This window comes from Zophobas morio, unplaced genomic scaffold, assembly GCF_036711695.1.
Source record: "Zophobas morio isolate AGI-343-1 ecotype UQ-CSIRO unplaced genomic scaffold, CSIRO_AGI_Zmor_V1 ptg000031l, whole genome shotgun sequence".
In the NCBI taxonomy this organism is placed as follows: domain Eukaryota; kingdom Metazoa; phylum Arthropoda; class Insecta; order Coleoptera; family Tenebrionidae; genus Zophobas; species Zophobas morio.
In genome coordinates, this window is record NW_026972136.1 from 9,937,689 (window position 1) to 9,955,358 (window position 17,670).

Below are 17,670 nucleotides of genomic sequence, written 5' to 3' on the forward strand. Positions count from 1 at the left end.
GAAAAATTGAAGAAACGGAGAATTGAATATTAATAATGATAATAATAATAATAATTGAGAAACTAAAAAAAGAAAAAATGCAAAATCGAAAAAATGAAATATGTATTGTAAAATCGAAATATTGAAAATTCAAGAAATCAGAAAATCAGACAATTGGAAATTCAAAAATTTGAAAATAGAGGTATTGAAGAATAAAAGACTGAAGATTTCAAAAATTTAATAAATGAAAAATTATAAAATCGAAATAAAAATTGAAAAAATAAAAGAAATTAAAAACGAAGAACTGTAGTATAAAACCGAGAAAATGAAAATTAAAAAATCGGGAAAATAAAAAATAAAAATCAGGAACTCGAAATAGTATATTAAAGGACGAGTTTCATAAAGGATGAGTGCCACAATGGCCTTATGAACAAGTTATTTATACTATTTTTTTTAACGCGAACGTTTTTTCGCAAAATTTATTTGAAATTTGAGTTTTTTTTAATCTTCGGAATTTTGTCGTGGATGGTGATGGGTTGATATTGGTTGATATGACACGAACCACCAAACATTTGAAGTTCGAATTTTCACAACAACAATTGTAATTCGAATCAATTCGAGTTTTTGTAAGTTAAGATTGGTTAAATGTCTTGTGAAGAAGTTAGTGAAGTCCTTCCGCCTCCCGAAATACGGGAAATTTTACCGATCTAAATTACACCAGATCTATTTCAGAACCCTTTTTCGCAATTAACGAACCGCTTTGACGTCATTTGGGTGCTTTGATAGCTCGGTTACAAAATCAAAATAGAAAAATCATTTTTCGATTTGACGGTTTTTGAGCTTTCCAGTTTTTCGTTTCGTTGTTTTTTCCCTTTCCAATTTTTCGATTCGTTTTTTTTTCCATCCAATTTTTCGATTCATTATTGTTTTATATTTTAAAGTTTCTTGATTTTTAGTTTTTCAATTCCGATTTTTTTCATTTTCGTTTTTTCAGAGTTTCGACCTTTCAGTTTTTCCCGATTTTTTGATTGCTCGTTTTTTCAACTTTTCAAAATAATTCCAAAAACTATGAGTGCATTGACAAACCACACATATAGAGTCATGACGTCATCAAAATGTTGGTGGGGATGATTAACTAATTTTTGGTCTTCGTTTTACCATCTACTTACTCATTGATATTCCTAATATAATGGGATTATGGAAACCTGTAGCGAAGAGGCGGAGAAGACTAAAATACCTCTCGCTGTTGGGTACCAATTAAATTTTGCGTCCCATAGTAGGTCTTTCAAATCCTGAATTTGTGAATCTTGGGTTCGCCGTGTGTTTGTACTTTGGACCTTTTTCATAATTTCAAGAAACTACTGTCGAAAGAAGTAAAGAAGTAGAAGAGCAAGTAAAACTAACCATTTTTATTGTAGCAAGGTTGGAGTTTTTCGAATTTTCTAGTTATGAGTGAAAGCTGAGAATTTCGAAAATAATTTATTACTTATAAAATAAATATTACTCAAGACTTTCATTAACAAAATTTACTAACTTAATAGAAATGTGTTAAGTTATGGCCATAAATCAACGACGAAGAATTATAACAAAATAAACATTTTGCAAGATTCCTACTACCATTCGGTACTTAACCATACAAACAAAAAGATAAGCACGACAAATGTAATCGTAATAAACAAATAAAGAGGCTTGTTAAGCATCTGGCAAAACAATCTTCCTAAACCATTTTGCTCCATACCCCCCTTTTTTCGGCGACTTTCGCCCATAGCCACATGATACATCGTCCTGGCGTTCCCACCGTCCTTTGGGTTTAGAACACAACGCCGTTCCAGTTATTTAACATCATGCATCACCACAGCCACAATTTCTGGACGTTCCTGAATTTGGAACAACACATAATCTGTTTAACCGACATTCAGCGCAAAGACAATGAAACCGAGCGGAAGTTCCAACTCCGAGGCATAATCTTCCTCCAGAATAAAAATTTCTGTGTCACTTTCAACTCACAAACTTTGCTCGACCGTCCGGCAACCGAAGTTATAATCTCTTAGCTTAGTATCACCGCACAAAGATGATCACGTTCTCCAAACACCGTCCTTCCGGTTCGAACCGGAAGTTAGCGGTGGACCTCTGCATGCGACCGCTAAAATCTCACTTACAGACTTCCATTATGCAAATTAGACATCACAACAGTCCGACCAAAGCGGGGCTAATGTAACAGACGGGACACAAATTGGTTTTATCAGTGGCATCAGCGACAATTTGCAAATTACCTCCAATAAAAATTTCGCTTTGATGTCCCATCGAATCAGAAAAATCCTGTCGGAATCGACAAACATAATGAAGCGGAGGCAAAAACCGAAGGCACAGGAGGGAAAAGTTGATCTTGAGTTTCAGAGCGGGAGCTGAGGCGAAGCCATTTTGACGAACGTCTCGTTATGTTTGCTGGTATTTCGCAGATCGTAGTGTGCATATTTATCCCTGGCGAAAAAGTGATGACGTCACTTTAGTATTAACTGAAATCTGGAGCGTGATGTGCTGCTTTAGCTATGGTTTAGTAGCTTTCCATTTCCCCTTCAAGCGACCGAAGTAGGTCATTTCGGCTTACTTCCAGTTTCAATCTCTTTTAAAAACAAATGGAAAATTGAACATAAATTTCAGGATCGGATCAGAGGAGATATCGAGTGGCATCCCAACTGCTACATCCGAAGTGCCAATAATCCACCTGCATTGTACTTATACTCCAGAGACTCAGCGAACACAATTTTAGTGTACATTATCCACCACAAAATCAATACATCAAATGAAAAGCTGATGATGCTATTTCAAATTCAGTACCCCGTTGTACCATAAACTCCTGATAAAGCAAAAGCAACAAAGTCCTGCACAAATACCCACAAATTTTAAAAAGCAACACTCCAACGATCGGCCCTCGATTGACCCTAATAAAAACGGAAACACCCTTTAATCACCACATAAACAAAGGTAATTCGCTTCCCGCCGAACGACGCTTTAATTACACAAAGGTCATCGATATAAGATTACCTCTTAATCCGCTTCAATAAACCGGAACCCTTGCCTGCGGTGCGCCGCTGCAATCTCTTCGTCTTTTTATCGTCGTTCCAAGATGGGAATCCAATTTTACGCTGGCATTATTTAAATTTTCTCGGGATCTCCGAGAGCCGATTGTTGATGGGATCGCACTTCCCCTGATGTAACACGATATAGTTTCGTTTCTTTCTGGGCACGCTTTGACTGACCGCCTTCTTGACGCTCCATTACCCGTCCATTGTACATCATGGTCTGCAGATTTTTAACCGGAGTGATTGTTACGGGTTGTTGTCGAGAGCCTGGTTCATTGTTTTGATTGAAAGTGGAGATGTTAACGACGCGGGAGGGGTGGGATTGCGCTTTTCGAGTATTTTCTCTGCGGATGCGGGATAATGACCAGATTGGGAATGTAAACACTTTTTTATGCGAGAATTAATTTGCTTATCTTAATTGTAATCGAAACGGGGAAACCCGCAGAGGGTCTTGTTTGTCCTGGAGGAAAGGGTAGTGCACAGGTAACGATCTTTCGGCTAATGAGCAATATTATAATTTCATTTTTGGGGAACGTAAAGTGTGAATTATGGGAAATTTGGGCTGTACTAATTATGCTGTATCTACAGAATCTAATTACTTCATGTAGTGCAGGGGCTCTAATCAGGTAAAATTCGGCTAAAGTTGTAGGGCGTTTACTACTGTGACTTCATGCCCTTTACAGCGGATCCCTCGTAAAATTAAATAAATACAAGGAAGGGCACGGTCCACAGACAGTCAAGTAGGCCACATGCTCTACTGAAATGATTTTAATTTGTTACGTTCACAAAAGAAGGTCTTGGCAAGGCAAGCGGACTCATTTTTACTTCCCGAGCATGGTAAATCGTTAATCAAAATTCCGCGCCGTCTCAGAATTTTGTCCCATCTTAAAATGGAGAAATTCACAAAGTGGGGCCTTGTGGTATTGTACAGATGTTGTTTGGGTATTATTATTACTATTATTATTTTCAATTTTGCCGGCGACATTGGGGTCTTGAACAAATGATGTGTCTTTTGGAATTTTGATAACGCTATCAAGAAAAACAAAACTAGTAAAAAAAAATTTGGAAGGTTGATTTGACGGAACTTCCCTCGTTCTTGAAGTATAGTAACTTGGGCTGATTGAGGTCTAAGCCCTCCATATATCATACCAAAAAAAGGAGCAAATTAGTAAGTAGTAAGTGAAATGGTACGTTTCAACCCACATTTTGTGTTTTAATTTATTATAAGGTGTTTTATCATTTTTTTTAAAGAAAATTTTGACGTTAAATTGTTTTCTTTATTTTTTTTTATTTTTTGTAAAAATGTCAAAGTCAGCGGTTTCGATATGGATCCGCGGGAATGAGGACCAACATCTTTGGAAATCCACCACTTTTTTAAAAATAATCTTAAACATAGGGTGAAATGTTAAAAAAATGCATTAAAAAAACTTAAACGTCAAAATTGGTCTGGTTGCTTAACAAAATTATACAGTACCTTAAAGTAGACGAAAAAACATGTAAAAAAATAGCTTAAGTAGATGAAAAAAAAAATGTGCGGTGAAACATTCCATTTTATTTTCTACTGATTTCAATGTAGAAATTTCAAGTTCCCATAATCTAATCCGAGTCAAATTGTAGATAATCTTCCGGTAGTTACGATTCTGAAATCGCCGCCGCGATATCTCGTCCAATAAACACGCAAAGTGAACTCAAAATTTTCCAAAAAAAAGTGGTTAAAATTGGTATAATCGACCGAAAATTGGTGTCAAATTGTAGATAATCTTCCGCTAGTAACGATTCCGAAATCGCCACCACGATATCTCGTCCAATATACACGCAAAGTAAATTCAAAATTTCCAAAAAAGTGGTTAAAATTGGTTTAATCGACCGAAAATTGGTGCCAAATTGTAGATAATCTTCCGCTTGTTACGATTCCGAAACCGCCGCCACGATATCTCGTCTAATAAACACGCAAAGTGAATTCAAAATTTCCAAAAATTTTCCAAAAAAATGGTTAAAAATGGTCCAATCGACCGAACATTGGTGTCAAATTGTAGATAATTTTCCGCTAGTTACTATCCCGAAATCGCCGCCAAGATATCTCGTCCAATAAACACGCAAAGTGAATTCTAAATTTCCAAAAAAGTGGTTAAAATTGGTTTAATCGACCGAAAATTGGTGTCAAATTGTAGATAATCTTCCGCTAGTTACGATTCCGAAATCGCCGCCACGATATCTGGTCCAATAAACACGCAAAGTGAATTCAAAATTTCCAAAAATTTTCCAAAAAAGTGGTTAAAATTGGTTTAATCGACCGTAAATTGGTGTCAAATTGTAGATAATCTTCCGCTAGTTACGATTCCGAAATCGCCGCCACGATATCTGGTCCAATAAACACGCAAAGTGAATTCAAAATTTCCAAAAATTTTCAAAAAAGTGGTTAAAATTGGTTTAATCGACCGAAAATTGGTGCCAAATTGTTAAATCTTCCACTTGTTATGATTCCGAAATCGCCGCCACGATATCTCGTCTAATAAACACGCTAAGTGAATTCAAAATTTCCAAAAATTTTCCAAAAAAGTGGTTAAAAATGGTTTCAAATTGTAGATGATCTTCCGCTAGTTGCGATTTCGAACTTAAACGTCAAAATTGGTCTGTTTGTTTAACAAAATTATACAGTACCTTAAAGTAGACGAAAAAACATGTAAAAAAAATAGCTTAAGTAGATGAAAAAAAAAAAATGTGCTGTGAAACATACCATTTTATTTTCTACTGATTTCAATGTAGAAATTTCATCTAAAAGTTCCCATAATCTAATCTGAGTCTTTCAGATGAGAATTGGATTTGAAATAACAAACAATGATTTTGGAATCACAAAAATTTTTATTTGGTAAATATGAATTAAAGAATACTTATTTGACAAAATTGTAAAATCATGTCATAATTGTTTTAGAGGGGTATAAACGAAAAAAAATTATTAACAATTTACCGTGCTGACGATAACCTTAAAACGTTTGCAAAATTTCAGAGCATTCGTTTTTTCAGTCGCAAAGTTAAATTGCAAGATGTTGCAATTTTGATATTTTTTTTCAAGCATCTGTGTGTTTAGGATAGAAACTTAACAGGGATTCATAAACTACATGTAGAGGAGTGTCTTATTTCATAAAATTTAAATAATATTTAATACTGTAAATTTTGGAGAAGACGTCAACAAATTGTTGGTAGGGATGATTAACCAAATTTTGATTGGCGTTTTACAATATACACAGCATTCATAATACACTTATAAAAACTGACAATTGGCTGAGTAGTTTCGAAGATTATCCGTCTAATTCGGACAAACGGCAGGCAGACAGACAGACAGACAGGTAGACGGAAACGGGAGAACTATTGTTTTGTACTGAGTTTACTAGGCTTCGAAAGTAAAAAGATGCTCTTATTATATATTTACATGTATAGTTTTTTTATGTGTATATTATATTTTTAGGAATATTTATTGCATTCGTAATTGTAACATCCTGTATATGTGAAAAATGTGTATAAAAAAAAAAAGAAATTTCCCGATGTCCCGGCGGCACAATCCGACATTAGTCCATACTTGTGGTTTCTCAATGAATTAATATTTCTTTTTGAGTGCTTATACATATAATAGGAAAAATTAATTAATGAAGGAGCTAATTTATTTTATTGATCAAGTCACGTTATTTTTCCGAAATTTTGGATATATAGAATTCAGAATTGTTATTAGTATTGCAGTGAATCTATCCAAATTGATATGTTTTTACTAAAATGTTGATGACGCCATGACAAAATTTCGTAGTGGAGAAGCTCTCTTAAATCATACGCTATTTTACTTTACCGTAACACTACATACATATCTTTATTTCAATTTAAAGAAGTTTTCATGAAAAAAATAAAATTTTCAAAATCAAATTTTGTAATTTTTCAAAAAAGCTGGATATGTTGTATTGTTCTTCAAGGTAAGGGAAGTTCGGTTTAAATAAGCTTAGACCCATTTTTATGATTCTGTTCAGCTTTTTGGTGCAAACAAGAACGTTACAGTATACAGTGTGCTCGAATTTACTGCGAAATAATGTCAGATATGCGGATAAAGACAAATATGTAACAAATTATTAATATGAAAGCAATGAAGACGAAAATGGAAGTTAAAAAAGAATTAATATAAAAAATAACTAGGAAAATGTTTCACCATTTGAACAGACACTAACGTTATGTTAATTTTTATAGATTTCATCCGGAGGTTTCGTATTGCATCATTTTCTAATTGTAACAAATTTTTTAAATAAAGTTTATATATACATATAGCTCAACAAGTTCTCATTTAAAGTTCAAAACTTTTATTGTTCATCTCATTACTTTACTTAAGCGTATGTGAGATTATGAAAACTCCTAGAGAAGACGCGGAGCGGCCTGACCCCCTCGCTGCAGGGTACCGACAATACATTTGCGTTCCAGTCTACATTCGCACTACCGAGAAAGAGACGCATTTTAGGGGGAGATAATTTATTCCGGTATGTGCATTCTGTCGTTAATTTTTGCTTTTATGGCGCAAAAAATTATCGGTCGTAAATTCCACCATGTTGTCGCGAGTGCCGCTTCATTTGAGATGCACAATACATATTTTATCGGACGAATAATTCTCACCCTAAAAACTCCTCAAATAGAAATTCTCCCTCGTGCACTTTTCTCCACTTCACTATCTTAGATTATCATCAAGACCATACCGTAAAAGTCGCCCGATTCCAGCTGCGCATTCCTCCGTCATTATGCCCATGTTACCATCCCATATCTCATATTCAACAATGTTTACACAGATGGAGAAAGATGGATCGCGTGGGTCCGAACCGCGATTTTCAAATACAAACAATCCGACGTGTATTATGCAGCGACTACCGTGTTTACATTGGGATTCTCTGTGTTATTTATAACCAGAAGTTGGCCAGAGACCGCGTGGAGTTTATGACATGGTTAAATCTCCCTCTAATTAAAAGAAAAAGCAACAACAGGGCTCGAGGGGTTGCCAGTGCGTACCGAATTATCCCCTTGTGTTAAAGGCAGTCGGAAGTGAAACGAGTTATAGCGTGCGAATTATTTTGAAAAAAATGTATATCCTCGGTTGTAGAGACTCTGGTCGGGTTCAGAGGGGCCGTAAATAATTAAATAGCTGTTTTTTGGACACTTTGTAGAGCAGACAGTTCTTTGTGTAAATTGGCTTAGAGAGAATACATTCTTCTCTTATAGTATATGTGTTTCATGAATTCTTCAGGAAGGGTCATCATTAATTTTTAAAAGGGATGAATAAATCAGTCTTATTTAACAATTCTCGTTATGACTGGTTACAGTTTTTATGGCGTTTGACTTTCCAGTGAACATTTGAATTGATGCACCCTTCTATGATAATGCGCGAGAGCACCATCCTGATGAAACTGTAGGTTTTATCGTCTTTCCAAATTAACATATTGTACACAGTTCTACGAAGCACAATTTGGAGAACGTGAGGTAGAATTCGTCAGAATGACTATTACTTGAGCTGTCGTTCGGGAAGTAAAAATGAGCGAAGATAATGAGATACGAGTGACTTTCTATATTGTGCACACACACGACTTCGAGTATCAATAACGGCATGCCGTGATGAATTCCATGCATTTTCAATCGGATTGAGGTTTTTAGCCTAGAACGTCTGCCCGAAGCTGGTTTTCACTTATGTACAGAGCAGTGTTTGTGGTGTAGTTAATACGTTAGTAACGCCTAGCGGTGTTAACATTATTCTGCGAAAAATTGGGAGATGACACCTTGTGTATAAACAGCTGTCATCTCCGATTGCGCAAAATGCGTCATCTTGAAAAAATCTTTACTGCAATCCGGTGTCTGAATGAACGATACCCAGTTCTCTTATCTTGATTGTTGTTGTAAGTTATCGATCGGAATTTACGGGGCATATCCAATGTTGATAACGTGAGGAAATAAATAAAAAAACTCACCGACAAGTGTTATCAGTTGGAGAATCTAGGAGAGTTTTTATTCGTGTAATTTCTTGAGACTTCGAAGGTTTTCCAAAGTGACTACCCCGAGACGTAAGTTTGGAACTAAATTCGAAATCGATTCAGCTTCAAGGAGAACCTGTAGAGTTCTCTGATTTAACTTTTTCGATCAAGTTGTGTTCTAGCTTGTTGATCGAAGTTTGGAATAGTGAGAACTAACGCCGCCTAATAATAATTCAAATCAGGTTCCAAATGTTTTTATGCATAATAATTTTGATGTCACAAAAATAGTATTTCACTTTTTGATCCATTAATTGAATAATGTCTGTGTGCTCTATTTTTATTTAAATCTACAAGATGACTCATTAAGACCTCATTTGACGATCTTGATTAACAGTAATTGGAGCAGACAAGAGGCCTTAACTTGTAAAAGAATTTAGTAAACAACACTCATTTAAACCAGATAAAAATTGACAATGCAAGTACCTGAGATCTCAGAATTTTTTACGCACTATTTCCAGAATTGCCAGATAAACCAAAGCCACGTTTATCATGCATGTGGTTTATCAATGCACTCAGTTTTTAGAATTATTTATACAGGATGACTCACTCTATTTTCCCGAAAATTTGGGAATACAGTATTGTTATTATTGGTATTAGAGTGCATCTATCCAAATTGATATACGTGTCCTTGGAAAAATGTTCATGACGTCATCATAAAATTTTGTAATGGACTCACTTGAAACAAATGCGTAGCACGCTTATTTACATTTCTTTTGGCGTTACATACATGTCTTTATTTTAACTTATCAGCGTTATTATAAAAAAAAAAAAACAAAATTCGCAAAATCAAATTTTTTTGATTGGATTTTTAAACTCTTGATTTTCAGTTTTTAGATTTTTCGAAATTTTCATTTTATACTTTTTCGTTTTTTCACTTTTGATTTTTTTAATTTCACAATCCTCCATATGTTTTTATTTAAAAAGTTGAAAAATCGAAAGATGAAACTCGAAAATCCAAAAAGTCGGAAGAAATAAAAAAATAGAAAAACTCAAAAAAAAAAAAACAAAAATCGCGTAATCGATACAATGGAAAATCGAAAAACTTCAAATCGAAGAATTGAAGAAACGAAAAATCGAAACATTGAAATACTAAAAAATCAAGAAACTCGAAAATTAAAAAAAAAATTAATAAGTCAAAAATTTGGAAAGAAGGAAAAACGAATCCAATCGAAAAATTGGTAGAACCCAAAAATTGTAAAATCGAAAAATTTAAAAATCGAATAAATGAAAAAGTTTTAAAGTCCAGTAATTGAAAAATGGAAAAATTAAAAAATCCTGAAAAAGTGAATTATAATAATTATTAAATACATATTTAAAATAAAAACTACAAAGATTGCAAATCAGAGATTGAAGAAACGAAAAATTAAAAAAATTGGAAGTTGAAGAATCGAAAAATTGGAAACCGAAAAATTACAAAACTCCAACACCCAAAATTTGAACAATTTCGCATTGAAGAAAAAAAAATTAAAAATCAGAACAGTGAAAGACCGAAAAATTGAAAAAATAAAGAAAATAATAAGACCGACACGAAAAAACGCAAATCGAAAAATTGGAGAAACAAAAAATGGAAAATTGAAGAAACGAAGAATTGAAAAATTTTAGCTGCAGAAACAAAAATTATAAAACCGGAAGATTGAAAAATGGAAAAATTGTAACATCAAAATTCGAAACTCAAGAAATTTTAAATCCAAAAATTCCAAAATCTGTCAATTGAGGAAAGAAAATAGCGGAAAATTGAAAAAAAATGAAAATTGAAACGTTAAAAAATTATAAAAATCGGAACGTTCAAGAACCAAATAATTGAAAATATAAAAAAAAAATAAAAAACCGAAACGAAAAATTGCGAATCCAAAAATTTAAAAATTAAAAATTGAAAAATTGAAAAATTACAAGTCGAAAGAGTGATGAAGCAAAAAAAGAAGACTAGGTAATTCAAGTCTAAAAAGTTTCTGGAGTTTGTTTTAATTTTTTTTTTGTTTTTACTTTATAGATGTTATCAGGAAAGAAAAATCCTCCTAAAATGTAGTTTCATGGTTTATAAATAAAACATTCTATATTAAAAATTGTCTGACAGTTTAATTTTGCTTACTTTTAAAAAGCAGTTTTCATCTTACGCTAAAACTCAAGTACCGTCGTCTCGCCTCGCTTTCCCTTAATCTCCGTTTTTACGATCACCGTAGTGAGCAATAAAAAATTCACCGCCCCGTATGAACATCGCCGTACATTACAAACTTATAAACCCTATAAACCATCCAAAAAAATTTTAAACCCACCCCGGTGCCGCATTCTCCGCGCCTCCAATGACATCCAAATCATCCCATCGTCTAATTACACCAAATCAATAACTCCTCGCTCGCGCCTCTTTTCGCCTCCCTTTCCGGCACTCATCCATTGTCATAAACCCCATGTTGATGGCCTTTTGCGGCTGCACAGGTGTCGAACGTGTGGTTTTTCAGTCGACGAAATGCACGCCGCCAACCCCCAGCCAACACGCACCCTCAATCAGAGCGTGCGCCCCGAGAGCGGCGTCACAACATAGCTTGTTTACGGCGTCTCTTTGTGCGAGTTTGACTGGCGGCGTCGTGGGATCTCTAGCAGTCAGTCACTGGCGACGAGTCTCCCCGTCGAACGTTCTCCATAATCGCGTTCTAAAACCGGACAAACACACCGCGACTTCATGATTCATTCAGTCATGCCGGTCGTTCGGTCGTGAGAGGTTCGCGCTCGCCCGCCTTCTAATCTGTCGAGTGCTGATTTACCTTTAAGTTCGAACGCCGAGAAAACAGCTGGTGAGTGTGCAGTTTGCTTGTTGACAGTGTGGTATGGGTGAAGAGGACGGTCGCATGTCCGTTGCGTCTCGACGTCCTGCGGTATTCCGGAAAAAAATTTCGGCGCGGAGGCACCACGAACCGATTAGCGAATCGAGGCCGGTTGACTCATCGCCACTTCCTTATTTACGTTTGTTATCGTCATTGGTGCACAGGCCGACTGAATGGGACGATCTTCCCGAGCCTGAAATTATCATTCGTTTTGAGAGCTGGTTCGAGCAATGCAATGCAGTTTTTCTTCGTTTTCCGGGAAGATTGGTTGAAATGTGTAAATGGGTGCACTGGTTCGATTATCGTCTAAAAACGTGTCAAAATTAAATGATCTGTGACTAAACGCTAGTTAAAACGATGGTAAAATAAGCTTTATTGTATACAAAAATTGATACAAAAGTTTACTAAATACGTATATACAATTATGCCATAGAAACTGTTTTTAGTTATGCACGATTTGACATTTTTAGCAGGAAGTTAACGCAAACTTATTCAGTAGTTTATTAAGAAATAAAATACCTCGATAATTGGTCACATTTTTCAACGAGAAATTTTTAAATTTTAGTGAATCTAATGGTATTGTATAGGTGGTATGAGTTTAACCTGGTGAAGAAATAAATGGGGTGGTACCATGGTATAATAGGTCTTTAAAACGTCACATGTAACATCGTCTGATGTATTCTGTTCAAGATTTTATTGAAGGCATAATTGCGATGATTTTGCTACACCATTATTATTATTATTATTATTAGTATTTCATTATTGGCCAACAGTGTAAAATACACCAATTACGGGTACTACTTATTTATGTGAAAAATGTACCTATTATAAATTCAAATTAGTGATATCCATCACTTAAAAATTAATAATAAAATATTTGAAAATATTTGGCCTGGCACCTATATGTGGAACCACGAAGTTTAGTTATTCAAGTATTTGAGGTAAATCCAACTGTGAGCCAAGCAATTTATATAGTAACAGTAGAACATTATTTGACGCCTTACTGGAAGAGGAATTAATTTAAATTCAACTAAAAGAAGATCATGGTTGTACCCTCTGGGGGGATAAACTTTATGAGTTTCTAAGAATTAAGATTTTAAGGATCTACTTTGGACATTCTCAGTCATGAATGACATGGAAGCGTATTATAGTTGGTTTAAAACAAAAACTCTATACAAGGTTATGAGTAGAGCTGGGCGGCCGAAATTTATTTATCCCCACTACCAGTCTGATCAGGTGAGCAGTGCAGGCCGCTCTTCGCTTTCCACTGTATTATTTTTGATAATTTACACAAATAGTTTTATTTTCAGCGAGACCGACACTTGAAAATTATTATTATTATTATGTCGTGGATATGGATTTTAAAATCATCAACTGGTGTTTAGTTAACATTATTTTTCTCATAATTTTCTTCACGATTGGTAACATCGGCTGCGAGCCACTAGTTTGCCGTGGTAGGAGTCAATACGGAACGCTTAAATTTCAACCCCCCAACCGCAACCCTAGTTATGAGTCACTTTTACAAAAAGATTTACTATTGCTCGTAATAAAACCCAGCATTTGATTATACGGGATGAAATAATATGAATGTAATAGGGGAAGAATTATCAAAATATATACCCTAATTCTTTAACAGTTTCATAGCATAGCCCAGGAGAAAGCTCTGATCAATTTTATAATCATAAATGATAACGTTCATTTTTCGGGTGAAGGGAATAACTTTGCATTTAAGAAGACTGAATTTAAACTTATTGTTGATGCACTACTCATATAACCTATTTAAGTTTTCTTTAAGAAAATAGCATCTGTCATTGAATTAATATTCTGGAATATTTTCGCATCATTCGCAAATAACAAAATTGAACAACGTATGCAGGAAGGTGGATCATTTATATATAAATTGAAAAGTAGTGGCCCTAATATTGACCCTTGAGAACTCCTGAGCTTGCACTAAAAGAACCAGATACGAAGGTATTAATTATTATTATCCTGCACAAATTGTGTTCGGAGTGTAAAATAGGATCGAAAAAAATGAAATAATTTTGGAGTAAAACCAAAATGTACAAGCTTTTTAAGCAGAATGTTACGGTCAATTTGATCAATTCACCCTTCTCAGTAATTCTTATCCTTTCCAAGATTTTCGAATACCTTCCGAGAACCCTTTTGATACAACCGTTTTCACCGCTTTCTACAGCTCTTTCTTTTCATTTCAAATTCACAAACTCTAAGACTTCCCTCATCTGCCGAACCGACAACATCAAAATAAATACGCCACAAACGCAAGTACTGTTTTAATCACCTGATCATCCCACAGAATAAAAAATTCTTGTTTTTCGAACACTACTTATTTTACATACACGTGTTTCGACCGAAGATAATTGTCTCCCATTAAAATAAATAGTGTTCGAAAGACGGGAATATATTATTGTCTCATAAAACAGGTTAAAGATGTGGTGTATCTAAGAAATAAAAGAATAGTTATAAGCAGAGATCGCCAGCCAGCGCTATTTGCAGCCATGTCCTACCACTTCGGGAATTGTTAATAACAATTACTACTTTTTCCAGGTTTTCCTCAATTATACTAGTTCTCCTAGATGTTAAAATGCTTTAAAACTTAACAATGACTGTTCAACATCATAATTTTCGTGATGATCTTGATCAGATAAACCTTGAATGCATCAAACGCCACTGATGTTGAGAATGCACAGTCGGCCAACCAAATTTATCGCCTGACGTCGCGCCGTCGTTTTTAATATTTGTCTGATTGATTTCCTATCACTTCGGCTGTGCGTAACTCCAGTTATAAGAGTGCAGAATAAATTCGAAAATTTCAAATCCTCAGAACACCATAATTCCCAAATCTTCAGACCACCACAATCTTCAAATCTTCAGAACACCACAATCCCCAAAACCTCAGAACACCACAATCGTCAAATCCTCAGAATACCAAAATCATCAACTCCTCAGAACAAAATAATCTTTATTTTCTCAGAATAACATAATCCTCAAATCTTCAGAACACCATTATTCTCAAATCCTTAGAACACCATAATCCTCAAATCTTCAGACCACCACAATCCTCAGATCCTCAGAACAGTACAATCCTCAAAACCTCAGAACACCACAATCCTCAAATCTTCAGAATACCAAAATCATCAAATCCTCAGAACAAAATAATCCTTAAATCCTCAGAATAACAATCCTCAAATCCTCAGAACACCATAATCCTCAAATCCTCAGAACACCATAATCTTCAAATCCTCGGAACACCGTTATCCTCTTATCTTCAGAAGACCATAATACTCAAATCCTCAAAACACCACAAGATTTCGCTGTTCTGAGGATTATCCTCAAATCCTCAGAACAGCGAAATCTTCTAATTCCAGAATATGTACTTACCATAGTCTTGTAAATCTCAGAACACGATAATTCTCAAATCCTCAGAACACCATTATTCTCAAATCCTCACAACAGCGAAATCTTGTAATTCCAGAATATGTACTTACCATAGTCTTGTAAATCTCAGAACACGATAATTCTCAAATCCTCAAATTTTCAGAAAACCAAAATTTTCAAATCCTCAGAACACCATAAGCCTCAAATACTCAGAACATCATAATACTCAAATCCCCAGAACACTATGGTCCTCAAATCCTCAGAAAGCCATAATACTCAAATCCTCCGAACACCATAATCCTCAAATCCTCAGAACACCACAATTCTCAAATTCTCAGAACAACAAAATCCTCAAATCCTCAGAACACCACAATCCTCAAATCCTCAGAATAACAAAATCCTCAAATCCTCAGAATACCACAATCCTCAAATCCTCAGAACACCATAATCCTCAAATCTTCAGAACAATTTTATTTAAAATTTTGAGAAACATTCTTCTGGTACCATTGACAGTATTGACTGTCTACTTTGAGCAGCTTAATTTATTTACATATTTAATAATCCAAAGCAATTATTGATCTCGTAGACGAGATCTCGGACTGTTTTGATCATGGTACTTCTGCCACAACCGCCATCTAAGATTTAGCCAAAGCTTTCGATTGTTCACACATTCCATACTACTTCGGAATCTTAATCCTGGTTTGAAATTGAAGTGGTGTAGTTTTTTGATGATTTGGTATCAGGAAGTCATTTCACTAACCAATAACGAACAACTACAAGACAGTTTTTCGGGGCTGATGGGTAGATGTAAGTCGCTTACTTAAATATAAAGAGAATAGGGCCTAGAATCGATCTCTGAAGCATATACCCCTTGTTATTGCTTTAGAGTTGGATCCTACTTTGTCATCAGTTTCATGTTTTGGTAAGTTATTACTGCTTTTGGAGATTTATCGCGTAGAGAAGAAGTTATGAGGTGGAGAGTCGTTCCGAAGGAGTATTATTACCGTAACCGGCAGATTTTTTGGAATAGGTGATCTTCATTACACACTTTACTTTCTATTTCGTCAATTGGAATTAGAATAGAATTAGACACCGAATTTCTCAACCTAGCTGGGTTTTTCTGATTTATCTGAGTACTTGTTGATAGGTCATATGGCCAAATAACAATATTAAATGCGTCAGCTATCACCCTAGGTTTTGAAATAAACGACCCGCCTTTATCGGTCAATCCAATATTTGCTAACCTAATATGCAAACTCGAGTTGGATTTGATGATATTCCAAATAACCTAGCTTCTGTTTGCTAATTTAAATGTAAGAAATTTGGTTGTTCAAACACGTAACTAGGTAACCTAGGTAGACATATCGACCCGTGTAAAACCAGATGTTTTGAACACCGATAAAATGATCTATATATCTACAATCACGAAATGGAAGGACGCCGGAATCGCTTCAGGAACCGACTTAAAGACGCACTTTCGTCTAATTGGAGCCGATGTTTTCGAGGGAGCCTAATTATTTTTTATAGCTTCATCGGCTCGGTTTGAGGGACGCCTAATTTTCTTAATGGGTTTTAATGTATATTCGCCATGATTTCGGCCGCACCTCGGCGCGAACTCGAAGCCCCGATGCCGTTCCAAGGGAGATGAAAGCCATCATCGACCATGGAATTGCAGTCTGGAGGAATCTCGGCGCTCGTCGCGCGATCTAGGTCAGATGTTATCGCTGCTTATCTCCTTCTGCTCGGTGTATATTCGAGGTCTTATCGTGTAAATTTTATATCCACTTGTAAATCCGATTAAATTAATATTATCCATCCCTTACGGAGTTCGTGCGGGTTTCTTGTTCGGCGCGTCTCAAATGTCAGATGCACCCATCAAAAAGGAATGTCGACGATGCGTGGAGTAGCGATTGTTACGCGTCATTCGCTATCATTCCTCGCAATTAAAGTGGCGTTTAAATTTGCATAAGTGAGGAGGATTGTGCTTTATGCAGATTTCGGCCGTTTGTATCGCACTACATTTTATGGCTATTTGGATTAGAGGGAGATTAAGTGCGAACCTAGATGGTATCGGGGGTTTAGAGACGGCCATAAATTGGGGAGATGAGAAGACGGCGCTCATTTGTAACTGGAATTGAAAAGAACTTCCCAGTTTATTGAATTTTCGTGTCGCAAACAATTTTTCATTAGGAGATTGTTAGAGTGTGTAATGGGGGTAATTTGGAGGAGTCGGAAGTTCGAAATTGAGTAAACTTTAGACAGGACATCGGTAAGATGTAGGGTCAGTTGTGACCGGACTGGAAAATTTGTGCCAGTACAGGTTGACACAGTTTCATGTGAAACTAATGG

General features: G+C 35.4%; 1 protein-coding gene across 2 annotated transcripts in view; it reads left to right on the plus strand.

The window, feature by feature from the left end:
* Positions 1–17,670, plus strand: part of LOC135139419 (cyclin-dependent kinase 14) — a 193,940-nt gene that overhangs the window by 27,670 nt on the left and 148,600 nt on the right. Inside the window, exon 1 of one of the 2 annotated variants that reach the window (XM_064069641.1) lies at positions 11,677–11,895. The exons of the other annotated variant lie outside the window; for it this stretch is intronic. The gene's annotated coding sequence lies outside the window, so the exon portion shown is untranslated. Of the gene's footprint in view, positions 1–11,676; positions 11,896–17,670 lie in introns of those variants that run through there. 2 annotated transcript variants of the gene reach the window in all.